Source organism: Ranitomeya variabilis, chromosome 2, assembly GCF_051348905.1.
Source record: "Ranitomeya variabilis isolate aRanVar5 chromosome 2, aRanVar5.hap1, whole genome shotgun sequence".
In the NCBI taxonomy this organism is placed as follows: Eukaryota; Metazoa; Chordata; class Amphibia; order Anura; family Dendrobatidae; genus Ranitomeya; species Ranitomeya variabilis.
The window spans coordinates 82,346,327-82,364,622 of NC_135233.1; positions in this window are offsets into that span (position 1 = coordinate 82,346,327).

An 18,296-nucleotide genomic window follows, 5' to 3' on the forward strand; every position below is an offset into this window, starting at 1 on the left:
ATTCCAAAGAAGACAGTAGCCCCCCACATATAATGACGGTGAGTTCAGATGAAACAACAAACGCAGCAGGAAAATAGTCTTAGCAAATTTGAGGTCCGCTTACTAGATAGCAGAAGACAGATAGTATACTTTCATGGTCAGCAGAAAAATACTAACAAAACACCATCCAGAGATTACCTTAAACTCTGGCATTAACTCATAACGCCAGAGTAGCAATCCCTGATCGACGAGAGCTTTCCAGACACAGTAACAAAACTTCAGCTGCGAACTGGAACAAATAGGCAAAACAAAACATGGACAAAAGTCCAACTTATCAGTAGTTGTCTAGAAGCAGGAACAAGCACTGAGAGGCATCAGATAACATTGTTGACCGGCAAGAAACCACCAGAGAAATGAGCTTAAATAGCGACACCCACTACTGATGGAATCAGGTGAAACAGGAAAGAGGATGACAAGTCCAATTCCACAAGCGGCCACCGGGGGAGCCCAGAATCCAAATTCACAACAGTACCCCCCCCTCAAGGAGGGGGCACCGAACCCTCACCAGATCCACCAGGGCGACCAGGATGAGCCCTATGGAAGGCACGAACAAGATCAGAAGCATGAACATCAGATGCATTGACCCAAGAATTATCCTCCTGGCCGTAACCCTTCCAGTTGACCAGATACTGGAGTTTCCGTCTGGAAACACGAGAGTCCAAAATTTTCTCCACAACGTACTCCAACTCACCCTCAACCAACACCGGAGCAGGAGGCTCAACAGAAGGTACAACAGGTACCTCATACCTGCGCAATAACGACCGATGAAAAACGTTATGAATGGAAAAGGACGCAGGGAGGTCCAAACGGAAAGAAACAGGATTAAGAATCTCCAATATTCTATAAGGGCCGATGAACCGAGGTTTAAACTTAGGAGAAGAGACCCTCATAGGGACAAAACGAGAAGACAACCACACTAAATCTCCAACACAAAGCCGAGAACCAACACGACGATGACGGTTGGCAAAACGCTGAGTCTTCTCCTGTGACAACTTCAAATTGTCCATAACCTGCCCCCAGATGTGATGCAATCTCTCCACCACCGCATCCACTCCAGGACAATCCGAGGATTCCACCTGACCGGAGGAAAATCGAGGGTGAAACCCCGAATTACAGAAAAACGGGGACACCAAGGTGGAAGAACTGGCCCGATTATTGAGGGCGAACTCTGCCAATGGCAAAAAAGCAACCCAATCATCCTGGTCAGCAGAGACAAAACACCTCAGATATGTCTCAAGGGTCTGATTAGTCCGCTCGGTCTGGCCATTAGTCTGAGGGTGAAAAGCAGATGAAAAAGACAAATCTATGCCCATCCTAGCACAGAATGCCCGCCAAAATCTAGACACAAATTGGGTACCTCTGTCAGAAACAATATTCTCAGGAATACCGTGCAATCGGACAACATTCTGAAAAAACAGAGGAACCAACTCAGAAGAAGAAGGCAACTTGGGCAGAGGAACCAAATGGACCATTTTAGAGAAACGGTCACAGACCACCCAGATGACAGACATCTTCTGGGAAACAGGCAGATCTGAAATAAAATCCATCGAGATGTGTGTCCAAGGCCTCTTAGGAATAGGCAAGGGCAACAGCAGTCCGCTAGCCCGAGAACTACAAGACTTGGCCCGAGCACAAACGTCACATGACTGCACAAAGACTCGCACATCTCGTGACAGAGAAGGCCACCAGAAGGATCTTGCCACCAAATCCCTGGTACCAAAAATTCCGGGATGACCTGCCAATGCAGAAGAATGTACCTCAGAGATGACTCTGCTGGTCCAATCATCCGGAACAAACAGTCTATCAGGCGGACAACGATCCGGTCTATCCGCCTGAAACTCTTGCAAGGACCGCCGCAGATCAGGAGAAACGGCCGACAAAATTACTCCCTCCCTAAGGATACCTGTGGGTTCAGAATTACCAGGAGAGTCCGGGTCAAAACTCCTAGAAAGGGCATCTGCCTTAACATTCTTAGAACCCGGTAGGTATGACACCACAAAATTAAAGCGAGAAAAAAATAAAGACCAGCGCGCCTGTCTAGGATTCAGGCGTCTGGCAGTCTCAAGATAAATCAAATTTTTGTGGTCAGTCAATACCACCACCTGATGCCTAGCCCCCTCGAGCCAATGGCGCCACTCCTCAAACGCCCACTTCATGGCCAAAAGCTCCCGATTCCCAACATCATAATTCCGCTCTGCGGGCGAAAATTTGCGAGAAAAGAAGGCACAAGGCCTAATGACGGAGCAGTCGGAACCTTTCTGCGACAACACTGCCCCAGCTCCGATCTCCGAAGCGTCAACCTCAACCTGAAAAGGCAGATTCACATCAGGCTGACGCAACACAGGGGCAGAGGCAAAACGGCGCTTAAGCTCCTGAAAGGCCTCTACAGCATGAGGGGACCAATTAGCAACATCAGCGCCTTGTCTGGTCAAATCAGTCAGTGGTTTAACGACATCCGAAAAACCAGCAATAAATCGGCGGTAAAAGTTGGCAAAGCCCAAAAATCTCTGAAGACCCTTAAGAGAGGAGGGCTGAGTCCAGTCACAAATAGCTTGCACCTTGACGGGATCCATCTCAATGGAAGAGGGAGAAAAAATATACCCCAAAAAGGAAATTTTCTGGACCCCAAAAACGCACTTAGACCCCTTCACACATAAAGAATTAGACCGCAGAACCTGAAAAACTCTCCTGACCTGCTGGACATGAGAGCCCCAGTCATCAGAAAAAAATCAGAATATCATCCAGATATATTATCATAAATTTATCCAGAAAATCGCGGAAAATATCATGCATAAAAGACTGGAAAACTGAAGGGGCATTAGAAAGACCAAAAGGCATGACCAAATACTCAAAGTGGCCCTCGGGCGTATTAAATGCGGTCTTCCACTCATCCCCCTGCCTGATCCGCACCAAATTATACGCCCCACGAAGATCAATTTTAGAGAACCACTTAGCACCCTCTATACGAGCAAACAAATCAGTAAGCAATGGCAATGGGTATTGATACTTAACAGTGATCTTATTCAGAAGCCGATAATCAATACATGGTCTCAAAGAGCCGTCTTTTTTTGAGACAAAGAAAAACCCAGCTCCCAAGGGAGAAGAAGATGGACGAATATGTCCCTTTTCCAAAGACTCCTTTATATATTCCCGCATAGCAGCATGTTCCGGCACAGACAAATTAAACAAACGACCCTTTGGATATTTACAACCCGGTATCAAATCTATGGCACAATCGCACTCACGGTGCGGAGGTAACGACCCAAGCTTGGGTTCGTCAAAGACGTCTTGATAATCAGAGAGGAACTCAGGGACTTCAGAGGGAATGGACGACGAAATAGAAACCAAAGGTACGTCCCCATGAATACCCTTACATCCCCAGCTCAACACAGACATAGCTCTCCAGTCCAAGACTGGGTTGTGAGACTGCAACCATGGCAATCCCAGTACCAAATCGTCATGTAAATTATACAGCACCAGGAAACGAATAATCTCCTGGTGATCCGGATTGATACGCATGGTTACTTGTGTCCAGTATTGTGGTTTATTATTAGCCAATGGGGTGGAGTCAATCCCCTTCAGAGGAATAAGAGTCTCCAAAGGCTCTAAATCAAAACCACAACGATTGGCAAAGGACCAATCCATAAGACTCAGAGCGGCGCCAGAGTCAACATAGGCGTCCGTGGCAATGGATGACAAAGAGCAAATCAGGGTTACAGACAAAATAAACTTAGACTGAATGGTGCCAATGGAAACAGACTTATCAAGCTTCTTTGTACGCCTAGAGCATGCCGATATAACATGAGTAGAATCCCCACAATAGAAACACAATCCATTCTTCCGTCTAAAATTCTGTCGCTCGCTCCTGGACAGAATTCTATCACACTGCATACTTTCTGGCGTCTTTTCCATAGACACCGCCAGATGGTGCATCGGTTTGCGCTCCCGCAGACGCCTATCAATCTGAATAGCCATTGTCATGGACTCATTCAGACCTGCAGGCAAAGGGAACCCCACCATAACATCCTTAACGGCATCAGAGAGACCTTCTCTGAAAGTTGCCGCCAAGGCGCACTCATTCCACTGAGTAAGCACAGACCATTTACGGAATTTTTGGCAGAAAACTTCAGCTTCGTCTTGCCCCTGAGATAGTGCCATCAAAGTTTTTTCTGCCTGAAGTTCCAAATGAGGTTCCTCATAAAGCAAGCCCAAGGCCAGAAAAAACGCATCCACATCGCGTAACGCAGGATCCCCTGCTGGCAATGAGAAGGCCCAATCTTGAGGGTCACCCCTGAGCAAGGAAATCACAATCCTAACCTGCTGAGCAGGGTCTCCAGCTGAACGAGACTTCAGGGACAAATAAAGCTCACAATTATTTCGGAAATTCTGGAAGCTAGCTCTATTCCCTGTGAAGAACTCCGGCAAAGGAATTCTCGGCTCAGATACCGGAGCATGTACTACAAAATCTTGTAAATTTTGTACTTTCGTGATGAGATTATTCAAACCCGCAGTTACACTCTGGAGATCCATTATTGTCAGGTGCACACAGAGCATACAGAGATTAGGAGGAGAGAGAGAAAAAAGACTGCAGCAAGGCAGACTGGAGGAAAAAAAAAAAAAAAAAAAAAATTCCAGCAGACTTCTTATAACTCTCCTTTCTCAACCTGGGTCTTTAACACTTTAGGGGCCGGTCAAACTGTCATGATCTCTGCAGGCAGAGATCATAGCAAGCCTATAGAGGGACAAGCTCTCGGAAGATGGAACTATACTGACCATGAACTAAGCCTGCCGCGCAACTAGAAATAGCCAGGTAGCATTTCCTATTTATCGCTAGATGCCCAGCTCTGGCCTAAGACCTAAATAGCTAGCAGAGGGAAATATAAGACCTGGCTCACCTCTAGAGAAATATTCCAAAGAAGACAGTAGCCCCCCACATATAATGACGGTGAGTTCAGATGAAACAACAAACGCAGCAGGAAAATAGTCTTAGCAAATTTGAGGTCCGCTTACTAGATAGCAGAAGACAGATAGTATACTTTCATGGTCAGCAGAAAAATACTAACAAAACACCATCCAGAGATTACCTTAAACTCTGGCATTAACTCATAACGCCAGAGTAGCAATCCCTGATCGACGAGAGCTTTCCAGACACAGTAACAAAACTTCAGCTGCGAACTGGAACAAATAGGCAAAACAAAACATGGACAAAAGTCCAACTTATCAGTAGTTGTCTAGAAGCAGGAACAAGCACTGAGAGGCATCAGATAACATTGTTGACCGGCAAGAAACCACCAGAGAAATGAGCTTAAATAGCGACACCCACTACTGATGGAATCAGGTGAAACAGGAAAGAGGATGACAAGTCCAATTCCACAAGCGGCCACCGGGGGAGCCCAGAATCCAAATTCACAACAGTTAGGCCTTTGATAGCCTGTCTGCGGCCCCTACTTGCAATACTCCTCCACTGAGCACAATGCTGCCTGGAGTGCCTGCCTGTGTATCCATGTAACCGATGTAAAACTGCCATGACTGCCTACTGTTTGTTATTTTAGGCCTTTGATAGCCTGTCTGCAGCCCCTACTTGCAATACTCCTCCACTGACCACACCAATGCTGCCCGTGTACCCCTGGAACCTATTTAAAAGTTCATAGAGCCTAGTTATATATTTTATTTACTATTAATAAGGCCATGATGGACTACGCTGTACCACGCTACAAGCTAACCAGTCGACACTTCTTTTGCGAGAAAAGCCATCCCAACCCTCCACCAGCATGTAGAAGACCGCATTGTCCATGCACTCTGGCAATCTGTGAGTACAAAGGTGCACCTGACAACAGACGCATGGACCTGTAGGCATGGCCACGGAAGATTACGTGTCCATTACGGCGCAATGGGTTAATGTGGTGGATGCATGGTCCACAGGGGACAGCCTACTAAGTCTGTCTGCAGTCCCTAATTCAAATTGTCCTCCACTGTCTAAATCGGAACTTCCACCTTCTGGCTTTCGGCCTATAGTATCAGAAATTAAACTGCATTTGGCCTTCAACTTTGGTTAGGGCCTACTAACGGCTTCTGCCCCTCCCTGGTGTTGCCCTCAACTAAATAAAGCTGAGCTTCAACCTTCTGCTCCAAATTACCATTTTGAAAAATGCAATAGGCTTTTCAGGCCTACTAAAGGAGTCTGTCTGTGTGCCCCTGCCTGGTGTTGTCCTCAACTAAATAAAGCTGAGCTTCAACCTTCCGGCTCTCATTAAGTGGTTTTAAAAAAAAAATGGTGGTTAGGGCCTACTAACGGCTTCTGCCCCTCCCTGGTGTTGCCCTCAACTAAATAAAGCTGAGCTTCAACCTTCTGCTCCAAATTACCATTTTGAAAAATGCAATAGGCTTTTCAGGCCTACTAAAGGTGTCTGTCTGTGTGCCCCTCCCTGGTGTTGTCCTCAACTAAATAAAGCTGAGCTTCAACCTTCCGGCTCTCATTAAGTGGTTTTAAAAAAAAAAAATGGTGGTTAGGGCCTACTAACGGCTTCTGCCCCTCCCTGGTGTTGCCCTCAACTAAATAAAGCTGAGCTTCAACCTTCCGGCTCTCATTAAGTGGTTTTAAAAAAAAAATGGTGGTTAGGGCCTACTAACGGCTTCTGCCCCTCCCTGGTGTTGTCCTCAACTAAATAAAGCTGAGCTTCAACCTTCCGGCTCTCATTAAGTGGTTTTAAAAAAAAAATGGTGGTTAGGGCCTACTAACGGCTTCTGCCCCTCCCTGGTGTTGTCCTCAACTAAATAAAGCTGAGCTTCAACCTTCCGGCTCTCATTAAGTGGTTTTAAAAAAAAAATGGTGGTTAGGGCCTACTAACGGCTTCTGCCCCTCCCTGGTGTTGTCCTCAACTAAATAAAGCTGAGCTTCAACCTTCCGGCTCTCATTATGTGGTTTAAAAAAAAAAAATGGTGGTTAGGGCCTACTAATGGCTTCTGCCCCTCCCTGGTGTTGTCCTCAACTAAATAAAGCTGAGCTTCAACCTTCCGGCTCTCATTATGTGGTTTTAAAAAAAAAAATGGTGGTTAGGGCCTACTAACGGCTTCTGCCCCTCCCTGGTGTTGTCCTCAACTAAATAAAGCTGAGCTTCAACCTTCCGGCTCTCATTAAGTGGTTTTAAAAAAAAAATGGTGGTTAGGGCCTACTAACGGCTTCTGCCCCTCCCTGGTGTTGTCCTCAACTAAATAAAGCTGAGCTTCAACCTTCCGGCTCTCATTAAGTGGTTTTAAAAAAAAAAAAAATGGTGGTTAGGGCCTACTAACGGCTTCTGCCCCTCCCTGGTGTTGTCCTCAACTAAATAAAGCTGAGCTTCAACCTTCCGGCTCTCATTATGTGGTTTTAAAAAAAAAAATGGTGGTTAGGGCCTACTAACGGCTTCTGCCCCTCCCTGGTGTTGTCCTCAACTAAATAAAGCTGAGCTTCAACCTTCCGGCTCTCATTAAGTGGTTTTAAAAAAAAAATGGTGGTTAGGGCCTACTAACGGCTTCTGCCCCTCCCTGGTGTTGTCCTCAACTAAATAAAGCTGAGCTTCAACCTTCCGGCTCTCATTAAGTGGTTTTAAAAAAAAAAAAAATGGTGGTTAGGGCCTACTAACGGCTTCTGCCCCTCCCTGGTGTTGTCCTCAACTAAATAAAGCTGAGCTTCAACCTTCCGGCTCTCATTATGTGGTTTTAAAAAAAAAAATGGTGGTTAGGGCCTACTAACGGCTTCTGCCCCTCCCTGGTGTTGTCCTCAACTAAATAAAGCTGAGCTTCAACCTTCCGGCTCTCATTAAGTGGTTTTAAAAAAAAAATGGTGGTTAGGGCCTACTAACGGCTTCTGCCCCTCCCTGGTGTTGTCCTCAACTAAATAAAGCTGAGCTTCAACCTTCCGGCTCTCATTAAGTGGTTTTAAAAAAAAAATGGTGGTTAGGGCCTACTAACGGCTTCTGCCCCTCCCTGGTGTTGTCCTCAACTAAATAAAGCTGAGCTTCAACCTTCCGGCTCTCATTAAGTGGTTTTAAAAAAAAAAAAAATGGTGGTTAGGGCCTACTAACGGCTTCTGCCCCTCCCTGGTGTTGCCCTCAACTAAATAAAGCTGAGCTTCAACCTTCTGCTCCAAATTACCATTTTAAAAAATGCAATAGGCTTTTCCGGCCTACTAAAGGTGTCTGCCCCTCCCTGGTGTTGTCCTCAACTGAACAAAGCTGAGCTTCCACATTCTGGCTTTCGCCCTATACTATCAGATATTAAACTGCATTTGGCCTACTAGTGTGGTTAGGCCCTTGAAACAGTGTCTGCTGCTCTTGGGTTTGCTACTCCACTGAACAAAGCAATGCCGCCTGTTTAGTCCTGTTACCAATTTTGAACTGCATGTAGCCTACTTTATTCTTTGGCCCTATATCTGTTTCCTCCTCATCCTGCCCATTGCCCAGCCACTGCTAAATGAGTCTGCTGGTACATTGACCTAGACCACTACATTCCCCTTGTACTCTACACAGCCAGAATCTGTCCCTGCTGAAAGTAAGGTTCCCCTTCCCGCATGTTATACCACCTTACACAGGGACAAAGAGGAAGGTGCAGATGAAAGTGCAGGTTCCTTCATCAGGTGGGGGGGCATACTCGTTGGCGACGTCACTGGCACAGGGCCCCTCAGAGTACGCAAAAGTGTCGCTGCTGGTGGGAGGCGCCCCCGCCATGCAAACACACCGCCGTACTTTGAGGGGCCCTGTGCCAGTGGCAATGCGAACGAGTGGGCCCCCCCCCTGCTTGCTCAGGATCACAGCACTTGCAACTTTTAAATACTTACCTTTCCCTGCAACACCGCCGTGACGTAGTCCGCATTTCCTGGGCCCACGAAAAACTTGAGCCAGCCCTACTCCCCCCACAACTTTCCCCCAATTCCCTATGCCCAACTATTATTATACAGTTAATTAAGATTGGCAAGCTTCAGAAACAAGAATGGATGTTTTTGGCATTAAAATGGGCACTGTAGGTGTTTTCCTGGCCTCCACTCACTGCCGACTATGCTTCCCCATTGACTTGCATTGGGTTTCGTGTTTCGGTCGATCCCCGACTTTTAGCGATAATCGGCCGACTGCACTCGACTCGACTCTGGACAAAATCGGGTTTCCCAAAACCCTACTCGATCTTAAAAAAATGAAAGTCGCTCAACCCTAGTCACGAACCCTTTCTTTGCAAAAATCTGTTTGTCCCTCAATATCATTATATTTAAGGATAATCTATTTCTCTATTCTAATTAAAGGAGTTGTCCACTATTATGATCTTGATGAGGGGAGTGACGACTAAACAGTGTACTAAGCTGTGATGTTCCAGCTCCATACACTGATTACATATGTCTGCTGTTGCAGCTGATGAGTGGGTATACCGGGTGCCATACACCTACTGATATGAGATTGGTGACCTGAGGAACAGCCCAGCTCCAAGGATTGGTCATCTATATCATATTAGTGGACAACCCCTTTAAAATAATAAGTAACTAGCCATTTGCTTTTATTCAGAATTACTGTTTTCCAGATAACATCTACCTGTTTCCATTCTCCAGTTTCCTGCTGTGGGGCACTCCCAGTGATTTGCAGTAATTCCATGTGTACAGTTACATAGAAGGTTGGTAAGGTACGAGCTGCATATCTCATTTATGCATACAGCTGGCAGTGCTGAATACTTTAGCTGCAAACTACAGTGTTTTAAACACACAGGGACAATATGAATCGCTCACCAGTATCCACTGGGACCAAATGTTTACTATATTTCCTTGGCAATGGCCTCGCTAGTAGGTTATATTTTCCATCTCAAATATTGTTAATACGAGACCTTTCCCAGTTAGGGTCTGTAGTCCACCGAACAGCTGCAAGAAAATGAGTGGTAATTCTTCATTTGTAACATTTGGCTGCACGTCCTTTCAATATAAAAGGATGGTACGCATTAGCAATAATTAAAAAAACACATTTTCCTTTATTTGTGCTGGAGGTTTGAAACAGGAAAGTCCAAGCCAGCAAGTAGTATAGGAGATTTTCATCATTAACAAGTAATATATATGTATATGTTTTAGATTTAGTTTTCTCTGTTATGTATTTCAGTTTATAAACTTATTAGTTCTTGATATTTTATTGATTGATGTAGGGCTCCGAATGTCTTCTTACTGTATTTATCAAAATCTAAAAACTTACTGATATGTGAGTTGTTTCCTCTGCCTACAGCAAACTAGGCAGCTGCCTTTGCAATTGCAAACCAATGACATCCTAAATACGCTTGATTGGGATACAAGTCCAAAGATGCTGTGGATCATGGTAGCACGTTTAGGCCACACAAGCTACTCACCTTACCATTAGCAATGGACGGTCTGACGTTGTGCTGAAAAATTATTTCTGTGACAGGTAAGAAATTGCCTTACCATGTGTCCGTACACAAAATCAATGTAATATTCAAACTTTTAGTGTCCCTGGAATTAATACTAGAGGGATCCAGCAACCATATATTATTCCACCCCACATCATAATCCAAGTAGTAGGATCTGGGTGGCATTTCCATTTAAAAGCCTCTTCATGGTGTTGGTTATGTGGTCTCTCCGGTCAATTATCTAAATATCATTATGTCAAAGCAAAAAAGAGATTCATCGCTGAAGCCAATCTGGTCTTTATTGCTGCCTTGTTTTGCATCAGAATAGTCTTTGAGACAGGTGGCATGAGGGCAATGGAACACCTGTAGCTGAACGTCTGGCTGGTAGGCCAATGAAGTGCAAACTACTTCTGCTGGTTTATCATGTAGTCACCATTTTTTGTCATTGGCTTGCCCTGTGATGTCCAATTTCTCTTGCAATAAAGAATGGATCAGTCGTCAAAATAATGGTGCAGCCATTTCTTCAAAGTGTCCCAGAAGCTGTCTGTCATCACAACAAAGCTAGGTGATACGTTTCTAGTGCTACTGTAAGCAGCCTGTGTGGGCTACATGTGCTTACATGGCCTGCTTCATCTCCGGAATTGTCTGAGACATCATTGGTCGGAAATTGCAAAGAGCGCTGCCAGTAACGGAACTTAATTATTTGTGTTGTGTTGACTGTTAGGGCTAGTGGAACGCACCAAGTAATAGAGAGATTAATACGAGGTGCGTTCACAGCCCGGAGTCCACCATGCAGAGATACCTGCTGCAAAGTAATAGCGGATGGACACTGAGTTCACACGTGGGTTAAGCTTCACCCAGTGTGAAATGAAAGCAACCTCTGTTGCCTCACAGAGTCGCGCTGTACACAGAAACTATTACCCTAACTAGGGTTGTGCTTGCTCTGAAACTCTTCTGTGCTAACTGCACACATGAAGGAACCAGATGCTAAGCCAAGGCTAATTGCCCCCACTGACGCTAGCTACAGGACCTAAGCATGTGACCCCGACCTCCAATGAGAGGTTCTCCCCTGGGCATGCTCAGAAGTTGAAAAGCAGGAACGCCTGCTTGCCGCCGAACAGTACTGGTTATAATGGCTGAACCTGGAAGGGCAGCAGTAACCAAATGTGCAGTATCTGTCCGAGCCAGACGCTGGGACCGTCGTCTCCACTGAGCAGGCTCCACTGCGGCTGGAGAAGAATAGGAGACCGCAGCGGACATGGTTCGAGATTCCCCCTGTGCAGTGGCGGGAACTCGACACCTAACATTGACTAAGTGCATTCATCGTGGCAGCACATTCCTCAGAAAACCATTAATAGACTTATTGATAGCAGCATAGGTGTGTAAGTGTGTGTATTTCTGTGCTTGGCACTAATACGTGATACCGAATGAATCAAAATGTTTTTGAAAAATTTTATTCAATTTTCTCATCATTTGCATATCATTAAAATGTTTATTAATCCTGTGATTTTCATTATTCAGCATTTTTTTTCCTCCTTGTTGTTCCAGTTTCCATGTTGAGGAGTGTATATCTTATGTGGCCATTTTGCATATAGGTGGAACCTTGAATTACTATTCTGGGTGTTCCTTTCTATTTGGAGCAAAAATTAAAACTGGGGTATATTCAGGTTTGATGGCCTTTTTGCAATTTGGTAGTTAGTACCAGAGAGGAGATGTTAGATGCTTTCTTATAACTGTTATGTTACAGACGTAGCGCTCATTAAACAACCTTAGGGAAGACTACCAGAGTCTACAAAATTGTTATCTCACTCCGTTCATTTTCATTCATTTTCTTGACATTAGACTGGATGCAATACACAAATTGTATACTGTGTGTGTACAAATCATGTGTTGCACTAAACAAATGGTCATGGCATGACAAATGTTAAGTTTAAGAGCACTACATATGTTTATTACTTCAAGTATCTGGCTACTTTAATCTCACTCTCATGGAGTAACTTAATTTTTGCACCCATTATTCTTTTCTTGCAACTGAATAGGAAATGTAGAAGACTTTCATCTTTATGTATCTTTAATTGACATATCCTAAAACTTTATACTGGAAGAAAAGGACAATTTTTAACCAAACCTGTGACAATTGTGTAATACTCTGAGGTGTAGTCACAAAGTGTCCTACAGCACTGAAGACTTACAAGATGAAAGTCTTTAGGATTACCACAGGGTAAGTTTGAGTTACTGCTGTAGCCAATGAACCGAAAAGTGAAACCTAAAAGATCTGTCCACTTTTTCCATTTTACCAGGTCTTGGCATGGGAAGAACATGAATACGTTTTCTTAATAAGCTTTGAGTTGAATCCCCTCATTCCCCTTTAAAGGGAAATTTAATTGGAAGTCCAGCTAAGCCCACCGACATCAGGGGCTTATCTACAGCATTCTGGAATGTTGTAGATAAGCCCCCGATGTAACCTGAAAGATGAGAAAAAGAGATTAGATTATACTCACCTGGGCGGCCGGTCTGATCACCTCGCGGTCCGGTCCAGGGCCTCCCATCTTCTTACGATCACGTCCTCTTCTTGTCTTCACGCCGCAGCTCCAGCGTAGGCAAAGTACTGCAGTGCGCAGGCGCCGGGAAATTTCAGAGAGGCCAGGCGCTTGTGCACTGCAGTACTTTGCTCTGCCCTCAACAGGGCAGACAAAGTACGCCTGCACCGGAGCTGCAGCATAAAGACAAGAAGAGGACATCATCGTAAGAAGATGGGAGGCCCCGTACCGCGACGCCCATCGGACTGGACCCCAGCGGGAATGCCCCTGGGTGAGTATAATCTAACCTCTTTTCCTCATCTTTCAGGATGCATCTGGTGCTTATGTACAGCATTCCAGAATGCTGTAGATAAGCCCCTGATGCCGATGGGCTTAGCTCAACTTCCATTTTGGGGGTGACAGATTCCCTTTAATGATATACCCATCATATTCCTACCATCAAGTAAGGCTACACATAAAATCACACTTTTGCCCTACACAAAACTGTTGAAATGTTATCTAGTTGTGGGATCAAAACTTTCCCTCAGCTATCTCTGCTATCAGTTCTCACAGGTCTGAGGTCACTGCCAATCTCTGCAGGACAGACAGATAAATGATGGTACATGGGAAGCTTTGTCCTGCTCCAGGTCGCCTGGAGCCAGACACTGCGCGGGTCTATATCCGCACGAGTTACATCAGGAATATCTTTCAGCTCTGCTCGTCACCAAACAATGAATAAATAAACAGTGTCCACACGGCTGTCAGTCCAATTAGATGCGTGGATGTCCTCATGCTAGCTCATTTCCTATACACTTACCAACGGCTTCCAGGGCTCAGTCAATGGGAAGGATTTCAGGCAGATATTACAGTATTTAGATACAAGTATATTGCTGACAGAGCTCAACACTAAGCCTTCCTGTCTCCTTTTGGATACCTTGAATTTGCCCATATTCTGCTCTGTTTAGTCATTGTTTTTATAAAATGCATAAAAGACCTGTCAGATCCATCTCTCATTGACATCATCTGTCAAGGGAGAGTCTGGCGATCCCCATACATATTAGATGGTCTTGCTGCAATATGTGAGTTCGGCTGACTTTAACCTAATATCCATGCGGGCCTTTAGACTACATGACAGTGCAACCTAAAGGCCCCCATACATATTAGACTAATGTTGGCTGAACAGGCCAATAAAGACAGGTTTGGGCAACAGTCTAATGTTTATTGGGGCACCAACAAACTGATGGTAGAGGGAGATGTCGATCATTTTGTTCTCCAAGAGATAAGTCGCCTGTTGATGTGTCAGCTAGTATCCTTCTCATAGAGAACACAAGAGAGCTCAGCTGTACGAGGAATCATATGTATGGGAGTGACGGCTGAGATGGCTGTCGACCAAAGCATCGTTTGTCCAACAGCCTTCTAATGTGTATGATCAGCTTAAGGGTTTTTTATCGCAATTAATTAAATGACATGATACAACAAAATTTTCATACCAACCATTTTCTCATAAATGCAGATAAATTTGTTTTTCCAAAAGTGGTTGTCCAATGACTTAAAAGGTTCTTGAATGGTTTTCTTATGTAAACGAGTCAAATAATCTTTGTTTTTTGAAACTTCACCTATGCCCTGATTCCAGTCATCATTGCAGTGCATGCATAATGCCAATTCATTGGTGGAAGGAAAGTACTTATTTGCCCCGGGCAGTTTTATTAAAGCTCACTCTCATGACTATCTGACCCAGGCATGGGGCATTTACTTCATCATGGTCAATGAACACAGATGCGAAGAGGCTAGCTGTCTGGCTCAATTTTTAGGTAAACCAGGCTCTTTCCTTGCCACAGCTGAGCTAAGAAGGAGAAGGGACCTAGCAAAAGGAGACAAACAGGTAGCCCCTTCATCACATCATCAACATGCAGGATGGTGAAGAAAATTTGCTGCCTATTTCAGAGTTAAGCGAGCTTACACACAAATCGTCGCTGTCCGTTTTTTCAACAGACACAAAAAGTGTTACTGTGTCCTTTTTTGTGTCTAGCAAAACAACGGACAGCGACGGATCAGGCGAAAAATGAATGAAACGTGAGGCCATCCGTCGCAATCCGTCGCTAATACAAGTCTTTGAGAAAAAAACTGATCCATTTTTTTCAAAATTCGACGGATTGTGCCTGACGGCAAAAAACTGATGTGTGAAAGTAGCCTAAGACTCATCTCCCTCCTTTAACTTTTGCACAGCTGACACTCGGTACACATTGATATGTTGCTCTGCTGACGTGCTGAGATAAAATTTTAATAGATTTCCTCAGGCTTCTCATAATCTTCTCTTAGATGTCAGCAAATTTGATGAGTGTCCAAACACTGCTGTTGGTGACGTATGTCTTGTTAAGCCAATTCATGGCTATGCATACGGTACTATTTTTTGCTGGAATAAGAAGATCTGGAGGTTGACCAGCAATGTGTGTAGATAGGACTCCATATTTACGATTGTTTGTTGAATTGAATTCGGCATATTTGACTAATTCACACAACACTACTGCCCTCCGCCATTAGTAGCTAACCCAGAAGGAAACGATCACCCTCAATCCAATCTCACACTACTTTGGTTCAATAAAATTGTGCACGCCATCTCAGCATGCCACTTATGGAGGGATCTCTCTCCAGGGAGTGTCAGAGCGTTCCATCACTACAGCACTTACCCCATATGACCACCTACGCTAAGTACTCTTCATTTTAATATATACTCCTGAGGAGTCTTTGTGAGGAAAAATAAAACATGTCAAGTGTTTTATATGTATTAATGGGTTGAGCTTATTTTTTCTTATGACTGTGTTGAATAATCTTTTTTTCTATAGTGAGTAGTGTTGAGCATTCCAATACTGCAAATATCGGGTATTGGCCGATATTCGCTGTATCGGAATTCCGATACCAAGTTCCGATACTTTTGCGAAATCGGATACCGGAATCGAAAGTTCCTATAGTGCAATTATGCACTATAAGGGAGTGTTGGCGGAGACTGCATGTGTGTGACCGTGGGGGGTCTGTACGTGCCAGCCCGGGCTGCTGGGGGTCTGTGCAGGCACGCACAGAGCCCCGGCAGCCCCGCACAGAGCCCCTGCAGCCCGCTCAGTGCCCCGGCAGGCACGCACAGAGCCCCGGCAGGCACGCACAGAGCTCCAGCAGCCCGCACAAAGCACCCGGCAGCCTGCACAGAGCCCCGGCAGGCCCGCACAGAGCCCTGGCAGGCCCGCACAGAGCCCCGGCAGCCAGCACAGAGCCCCGGCAGCCCGCAGAGCCCCGGCAGCCCGCCCAGAGCCCCAGCAGGCACCCACAGACCCCCGGCAGCCCACACAGAGCCCCCGGCAGTCCGCACAGAGCCCCGGCACGCATGCACAGAGCCCCGGCAGGCCCGCCCAGAGCCCCAGCAGGCATTCATAGACCCCCGGCAGCCCGCACAGACCCCCGAGAGGCCCGTACAGATCCCTGGCAGGCCCACACTGACCCCACCTGCACATACAGTTACGCACAGTGTCTGCCCACACTTTTCCCCCCTCTGGAACAGGAAGGAAAAGGACAGAAAGGGCTTATTTACATTCCGATATTTGTGTCCCATTGACTTGCATTGGTATCGGGTATTGGTATCGGCGATATCCGATATTTTTGGGATATCGGCCAATCCAATCCGATACCGATACTTCTGGATATCGGAAGGTATCGCTCAACACTAATTAGTGAGTGATTATTTGCTATCACATTGTTGGTGCTTTCGTTCTGATATTGTGACTGGTGCTAACTTTGTGCCAATCAGCAAACCCATTAAGTATTTGACATTATAGGGTGCATTAGGGCATATAAGAGCCAGACAACATTGAGTTGGACTATCTAAAGGGTCAGAACAGTATTAGGTAGTTTATTTTTTTGGGACAGTCCCGTCTTCATTAATCAAATATCTACTACCAATTTTCTTATGCCTTTCCGACTGACTGTTTATATCAGATAGACATGCACCTGCGGCGGAGGTAGACTACGTAGCCCAGGTGTAAACTATATGTTTGTATATTCTTTGCAATTGCACATTATGATATGTTTATTTTTTATTGTTTTTTTAATGATTATTTAATAAAGTGAATTTTTTTTAATTAGGTTTATTATTCTGTGAGTTTAGCTTGCACTGAATAACATGATCACGCTCAATCCAATCTCACACTTCTCTGGTTAAATAAAAAGCTGAGATATGATTGATTGCTATGGACGATAGACATGTTTTAGTGTAAGACGTTTGATGAATGATAAGCGTTAGTGATGAGCGAATATACTCGTTACTCGAGCATGCTCGGGGGTCCTCCGAGTATTTTTTAGTGCTCGGAGATTTAGTTTTCATCGCCGCAGCTGAATGATTTACATCTGTTAGCCAGCATAAGTACATACGGGGATTCCCTAGCATCCAGGCAATCTCCACATGTACTTATGCTGGCTAAGAGATGTAAATCGTTCAGCTGCGGCAAGAAAAACTAAAACTCCGAGCACTAAAAAATACTCGGAGGACACCCGAGCATCCTCGGGAAATCTCGAGTAACGAGTATATTCGCTCATCACTAATAAGCGTTATTCTGTACAAACCACAAAAGGGAAGTGGGTCTGTTCTTTGTGGCCCAACCTGTAGCACAATAATTATTTTATTTCTTTACTGCCATCATATTCTGTGAACTATATCAAGAATGCAGTCAGTCATTCTCATCACTCCCTGTTTAAGAAGAGCTTATACACATCATGACAAGCAAATTAAGCTATCAGCATTTTTGTGACTGTGGGTGGAAGCCATAGGACCCATAGGAAAACAAGTAAATACAAAAGGATATACAAATGCCATACAATTGGTGCCCTAGGAAGGCTTGAACCCATGGCCTCTCTGCTGAATTTACATGTTGTTTTCATTAGCATAATAAATGTGAGCATGGATCAGACAAGAAACAGGGTCACGTTTGTTATAAAAAAATGATTAAAATAAAATATGCCTATAGCATGTGAAGATTAGCATTGCATTATGTAAGAGTTTATTTCTAACCGCGGTAATATCTGGCTTGTAAAATGCACAGATCGAAGGTGAGTCAAGTTCTCCCGACTTTACTGGATAGCAGTGTTATGACTTTGTGATAAGGATCTGTATCTACTGAGCGATAAGGCAGGAAAACCACAATTTCAGATCTTCAAAGCAGGCTGGCTTGCATTATGCCGTTGTGTGAAAGGATGTGCATGTCAAGAAGGTGCCAGCCATTGTCAAGAAGCTTTCCTTCCACTTTTATTAGTGAAGCAGGGAGGTATGTTCTTCCTATTACCAGTAGAAAAAGGAGAGCTGAAGTAATTTTACATGTAATAACTGCTCGG